This window comes from Saccopteryx leptura, chromosome 1 (genome assembly GCF_036850995.1).
Source record: "Saccopteryx leptura isolate mSacLep1 chromosome 1, mSacLep1_pri_phased_curated, whole genome shotgun sequence".
In the NCBI taxonomy this organism is placed as follows: domain Eukaryota; kingdom Metazoa; phylum Chordata; class Mammalia; order Chiroptera; family Emballonuridae; genus Saccopteryx; species Saccopteryx leptura.
Window position 1 is genome coordinate 348,320,689 of NC_089503.1, and position 6,935 is coordinate 348,327,623.

Below are 6,935 nucleotides of genomic sequence, written 5' to 3' on the forward strand. Positions count from 1 at the left end.
GGCTCAGCACAGCACATTTCGTTTCTCACTCATTCTACAAATCCACCACAGAAGGTACGGGCTCCCTATTATCCCCTTTCCTCCAGGACTCAGGAAGCAGCCTCTGTCAGTCTCACAGCAAAGGAAAGAAAGTTCCCAAACCATAATCTTTCCCATAAAGCTTCTACACCAGGAGTCAGGAACCTATGGCTCCCAAGCAGATGTGGCTCTTTTGATGGCTGCATCTGGCTCGCAGACAAATCTTTAATAAAAATAATAATAACGTTAAAAATATAAAACATTCTCATGTATTACAATCCATTCATTTCCTACCGCTCATGTTCATGGTTGTGGGTGGCTGGAGCCAAATTTTGGCTCCAGGACAACACCAAATTTTTATTGGATAATGTGTAACGTACATGGTCATTGTATGGCTCTCATGGAATACATTTTAAAATATGTGGCGTTCATGGCTCTCTCAGCCAAAAAGGTTCCCGATCCCTGTTCTACACTGACATATCATTAGTCAAGGCAAGTTACATGACCACATCTGACATCAGGGAGACACGGGGGCCCTCGGCTTACAGCAGTCTTGACATAGGACGTTTCAAGTTTATGACACTCCCATAAAAACTTTAAAAACTTGAGACCCATCTAGGCTTATGCCATTAACATTATAGTTATAGACTACGTGGGCGAACTAGGTTGGTTGTACGAGGCGGAAGAATACACAGTAACACGGTTTGGGTTTTTTTGTTCTAGATTATGGTTTTACAACTGTGTTAGAATAGGTAAGTGACTTAGGCTAGGGTGTGTTTCGACTTACACCAAAATTTGGGTTACGTCACTGTCAAGAATGGAACTGTGTCATAACACGAGGGTCCCCTATATAATCCTCAGCAACGAGAGGCCATATTTTACAAATCAAGATAAAATGTTATACACCCTTCTTTCTCTTATCTTCCATTCTTTTGATTTGATTGAAAGGTTTTTATTCTATTTTTTTCTCTACTAATTTGAAAGTTATTTTTAATGTTTGCTATAAAGTGCTAAATGCAGTCTTAAAAGACTACCCATTATAATTTTTATCCTCCCAAGAAATACAATTTAACTCTAGTATCTCAACATTGATTTACAAGCTATTGTTTTCTAATTTTTAGTTATTTTTTTCTTACTCCATAAATCATACTTTACTGTTTTCAGATTTGGAGACAGTGTTGGTTGAAATTTATTCATTTGCCAAATAGTCTGCTAATCTTGTCTTCTTAATTACAAGTCTTACTTGTAGGACAGTTTTTAACCTTCTAGAGTAAATACTTTAGTATATTTAGTAAGGAACTTTTTATTAAGGGGTTGTCAGTGGTAAGCTCTGTCAGTTTGCATTTGCCTGAAAACATCTTTTTATCTCCCTCTTTTATAGTTATAAGTTATATTATTCTAGGTTGAGATTTGTTTTCACAACACACTTTTGAAAATGTTATTTCACTGTCTTCTACCTAGCACTATTGAGGGTAGAAAACAATGTGCTGATGTAAATGTTATTTCTTATATTTAATGTCTTTTCTCTCTGAATGCCTATAAGATTTTGTTTCTTTGATAATTTTTAGTTTTAATATGATGTGTCTTGAGTACCCAGAAGAACTCTCAATGATCAAAATCTCCTTAGATTATGACCAGGGAGACTTTCTTTTTCTCTCTCTATCCAGAGCCTATACAGAGAGTACTTATTTTTTATACACTCTGTCACAGAAGGTACAATTTTTTTGGTCTGGCCATATCTGGAGGGTCTCCAGTTAGACTTTTCCTACCAAACAGGATGTAGGCTTTGCCTTCTGACCCCACAGCACCAGCCAGCTGTCAAAATGAAGCCATGGATCTCTCCATAGGAAAGTAGATATTCATACAGCAGCCAGGAACTTGATGTTTGTTCATGTACTATTCTGGATTTATGCTCTTCACTGTATTTTGGACTTCTGGGAATTTCTATTAACTTTTTTCTGGGTCAGCAATGCATTTATAGATGCACTGAAGATGACTTCCAGAGGGGTAGGCGGGGAAGCTTGTGCCTCAAAGCACTGGCATAGAAGTTCCTAGTAGGCTTGTTTAGATAAAAAAAAAAATCATAAGCACAACAAAAAAGTTTAATTGAATTGAGTCCACATGTTGTAATAAATTTGATACTACTTACTTATATATACATATAAAATGAGAAATCTTATATAAAATGTTCCCACCATTAAATACCAGCTATTTTTCACTAAGAATATGTGTTATCTCTAAGCTCAATATTTTGAAATAAGCAATACCATGGTAAACACACTATGAGCATAGAGAAACTACTGACAGAAAGACGAGTAATTCTCCATAATTGCATATTTGTGGCCTATTGGTACATGAACTTCAGCTCTCTTTAATAGATGTCATATTTGCTTTCCTTTCCAGCACTCACTTCTTTCTACTTTATGGGATATCTCTATAATAGGGTGAAGCTCTGGTTTTGGGAATCTCCATGTTTTACTGCCCTACGCAATCATAATTGAGTCATTCTACTGAAATAAGTCATCCTTACACCAACCCAAACTCCACTGCTTGGCTCTAGCAGGTTCTTAAGCTGATCCTAGTCTCATGGGGTCATAGCATGTCTACATCCCACTCCAACACTACATCATAGTAATTTTTCATTACACTGTTGAGTTGTACCCATAATCTAGCAGGCATCCCCAAACTACGGCCTGCAGGCCGCATGTGGCCCCCTGAGGCCATTTATCTGGCCCCCCGCTGCACTTCCAGAAGGGGCACCTCTTTCATTGGTGGTCAGTGAGAGGAGCACTGTATGTGGCAGCCCTCCAACCATCTGAGGGACAGTGAATTGGCCCCTTGTGTAAAAAGTTTGGGGACCCTTGAAGAGGCTTATAAGAACATTCTTCTTTCTTGAGCCCTCCATGGTATTAAGGGAGAAACTAAAAGATAAATTATGTCTTAAATATTTAAATGCTATACAATTCTAGAAAAAAAATGGATTAGTCAGACTTGAGTATAGAAGGTATTTTTTTTTTTTTTTTTAGTTTTAAAAGTTAATTATATAACCTCAGGCAGGAATAATACTCTTTTTACAGCACTTATTGTCTGCAAAAGATGCTTCTAAAACAGACAAAATAAAAGAAAGCTGTTGAAAATCCTGGACATTTTATTTAAATGAGTTTCATTTTCTCAAGATTGGGCAGTCTCAGAAATAAGAAATGCATATTGGGGATGAGAGCTCATGATCTGAAGTGTGCCAGGCAGGAAGTCACTTCACTACTACTTACCGTACTCAATTCTAAAACTAGAGTTCTGTTTTGGAGCAATTTACAGACATATGATTCCCTAATTAAAATAAAATCTTTTCTATTTTTACTCCATCCCATAGGTATCACCCTCATTTATGTTATAATAATCTCTGGATAATGATTTTTAAAATTCATTTTTAAATTATGACATCTTAATTAGAGAACATTTTTTTTAGGTGAGAGGAGGGGAGATAGTGAGACAGACTCCCACATTTACCTAAATCAGGATCCACTCTGCAACCCCATCTGGGGCCAACACTTGAATACCAAGCTATTTTTAGTGCCTGAGGCTGATGTGCTCCAGTGGAGCTATCCTCAGCACCTGGGACCACACTCAAACCAATTGAGCCACTGGTTATGGGAAGGTAAGAGGAAAAAAAGGGGCAGAGGGAGAGGAGGGGAAGAGAGAAAAAAGGGGAAGAAGGAAGGGGGAGAAGCAGATGGCCACTTCTTCTGTGTGCCCTGATCGGGAATTGAACTGGGAAATCCATATGCTGGGCTGACACTGTCTCCACTGAGCCACCAGCCAGGGCCTTAGAAGAATATTTAAGAAGACATCATAGTGTTGCTTAGGATTGGACCTATAATGTGGCTAATTATTTAAATTTTGAAACACTGATATTTTTATTTTGCTATCATGCAGGAGTTTAAAGCTCTTATTTGGATTACCAAAATATAATTTAAAAATAAACTTATTGTGCTTATATAATTAGTAAAGCTATCAGAACCATCTTCCTTAAAGAAATATACAGAAATCTATTTTTTAAATATACCTTATAAAGTAATGCTGAAATAAAAGTCATAAAATAACAGAATCTTTCGCTCAGTGTTTATATTATCACTTTCCTGTAGTAGTCACAGAGCCCCGAAAAAGGTTTATTACCAGCCTATGAAGAATGAAGTATAATAAAATCATACTTGTGAAAACTCTGTTCAAGAGTAAATGTTTAATTATTAGAAAGTCAAAGTTGAATTAGGTTATACCAAATCAGTTAGTTATCCTCTATCATAAATAGAGAAATACATGAATAGAAGACAAGACAGTACTAAATAATTGTGATTTTATTTTCTCCCTCAGGAAACAAAAGAAAATGCTCAATTGTGAGTCAATGAGACAGATTGCTAATTTTAGAATAATGGTCTCCAGGATTAAGCAGCAATCATTCTCTTTGGTTATATAATTACTAATTCAAAACCACCCAACAAAGAAAAATCACTTAACATAAAAATAATGGGCCTGGATGGCTAAATGAAAACACCTTGTCTAGATTTGTGAATTCCAGTGTATACCACTTTGAAAAATGATGCTTTGGCTTGAGAATGTAAAATTATTTATTCTCTTTGTAGGTTTTGCAGTGAAAAAAAAAAACAAAACAACTTTGCTAGCTGATACAAAGAGTATGAAGCAATTTTAACAAAAGGATATTTGGTAAAATAGAAATATCATATCCTTTAAGAAAAAATAACATTGTAATTATTAATTACATGGGTCCTAAGAGTTCATCTGGCACTGCCTTTTTCTTCCCAATAGCCCAAAGTCATTGTGGCTTCTGAAATATTACCAAGGACAAAAATCAAGGTTTACTCTCAGAGAGGCAACATAGACTCAGGATCCTTGACTCAAAAGTTTCTAATTAGTAATTTATATTTTTTATTTGTTGTCATGGGAATGTTTAGGAGAATAAGCATTAATTTAATAGCTTCTGTAGAACTGGAAGACTATTATATATATAAGTAACAACTTTGAATTATTTATATATATAACAATTCATATATTCAAATTGTTTTATATGTAAAACAATTTATGTATATATGGCTGAGGCAAAAAAGTAATTATGTATATATTACTAGAAAACAAGGCTTATGATTTAAAAGAATAGATAAAAATAAATGGATTTAAGTAAAAATTTTGAACTCAACTTTACTACAGGAAATAGCAATATAAACTTAAGATGCATTTTTTATTAAATAAAAATAAACAGTGATAAAAATCCAAATAAATTTGGTATTGTCAATTCTGGATTTGATAATAATAAATGCTAGGAAGGATATGAAACAATAAGAACTCTCATTAATTGCTGGTAGAAATGCAAAATGGTAGTTACTGTGGAAGACAGTTTGGCAATATTTTTTACAATACTAAACATACTGTTATCCTAGAATTCAGGAATTATATTCCTTGGTATTTACCCAAATGAGTTGAAAATTTACTTCCACACAAAAACTTGTACAGAGATTTTTAAAGCAGCTTTTTTATAATTGCCAAAACTTGGATGCAAGCAAAACATTCTAAAGCAGATGAATGGATAAATAAACTGTTGTACAGCCAGACCACGGAATATTACTTAACACTAAAGAGAAAAGAACTACCAAGCCTTGGAAAGGTATGAGAAAAAAGGAGTAGTCTGAAAAGGCCACATACTTTATTACTACAATCATATCACGTAGAAAAGAAAAAATTAGGGAGACCATAAAAAGATCAGGGGTTGCCAGGGATTAGAGGGGAAGAAGGGATGAATAAGAATAAATAAACAGTGTAGAGAGAATGTTAAAGGCAATAAAACTCTTCTGTATGATAATATAATGGTGTTTATTTGTCATTATACATTTGTCAAAACACTTAGAATGTACAACATCTAGAGTCACCCTTATATAAACTATGGACTTTGGATGATAATGTCAATATAGTTTCTCCCATCGTAAAAAATGTATCACTGTTAGAAGATGTTAATAGTGGAGGAGGTTGAAAATGTGTGGGGGCACATGAGAACTGTCTGTACTTTCTGCCTACTTTTGCTGTGAAACTAAAAATGCTCTAAAAAAATAGTCTGTTTTTTAAAAGACATATTTTCTCTGTATCTACTAAAAAAAAAAAATCACCCTGGCAGTAATGAACATCCCTTGTGCCTAGACTGTAGTACCTAATGTCTTTCTCCACTAAATATAAACCAAAGTGCCACAAAGAAATAGGTGATTACAGGACTGGCAAAGGAAGTATACAAGATGTGTCTGGGACATCTTATAACAAAAAACAATAACATTATTAAAATTCTGTTGTTATATCCAATGTACTCAGGAGTCAAATTTAAGAGACTTCTACTGGGCAAAGTTGGGGTAGTTTGAGTCTTAAAGAAAACTGCAGTAGATTGAAATAAGTCAATTGAGTTCAGAAGTATATTTAAAAAATACATTTAGTAGTGCTCGCTTTGGCAGCACATATACTAAAATTGAAACAGTACAGAGAAAGTTAGTACCGCTTCTGCATGAGAGTCACATTTAAGTTCATGAAGCATTTTCATATACTGCTCACAAAAATGAGGGGCTCAGGGAACGTGCAGATACTCCAGTACTTTCAGCCTTTTGTATAAGTGCATTTTCACCAATGAAATAAAAGTTGGTTTTGCATCTCATTTGCATAATCAAATAACTTTCTTTGATTTGTCATTTGCTTTTCTGATGTTTTTGTTTAATAAAAAAAATCAAATGCTTTTTTTTCTTTATCACCTTATAATCATTTTGAAGTATCCTCTAATTTTTGTGAGCAGAGTATTTTGGGGACAGAGGTTACTATTTATTGTAGTGGTCACATCATAAGGTACATAACTGTCAAATCACTATGTTGTACAC

At 34.5% G+C, this 6,935-nt stretch overlaps 1 non-coding gene across 1 annotated transcript; it reads left to right on the forward strand.

Moving 5' to 3' along the window:
- The first annotated feature begins 6,505 nt into the window (after positions 1-6,505).
- On the forward strand, positions 6,506-6,612 carry LOC136390331 (U6 spliceosomal RNA). The gene has a single exon (XR_010748736.1). It is a non-coding gene; the product is annotated as a U6 spliceosomal RNA (small nuclear RNA).
- Positions 6,613-6,935: the final 323 nt, after the last annotated feature.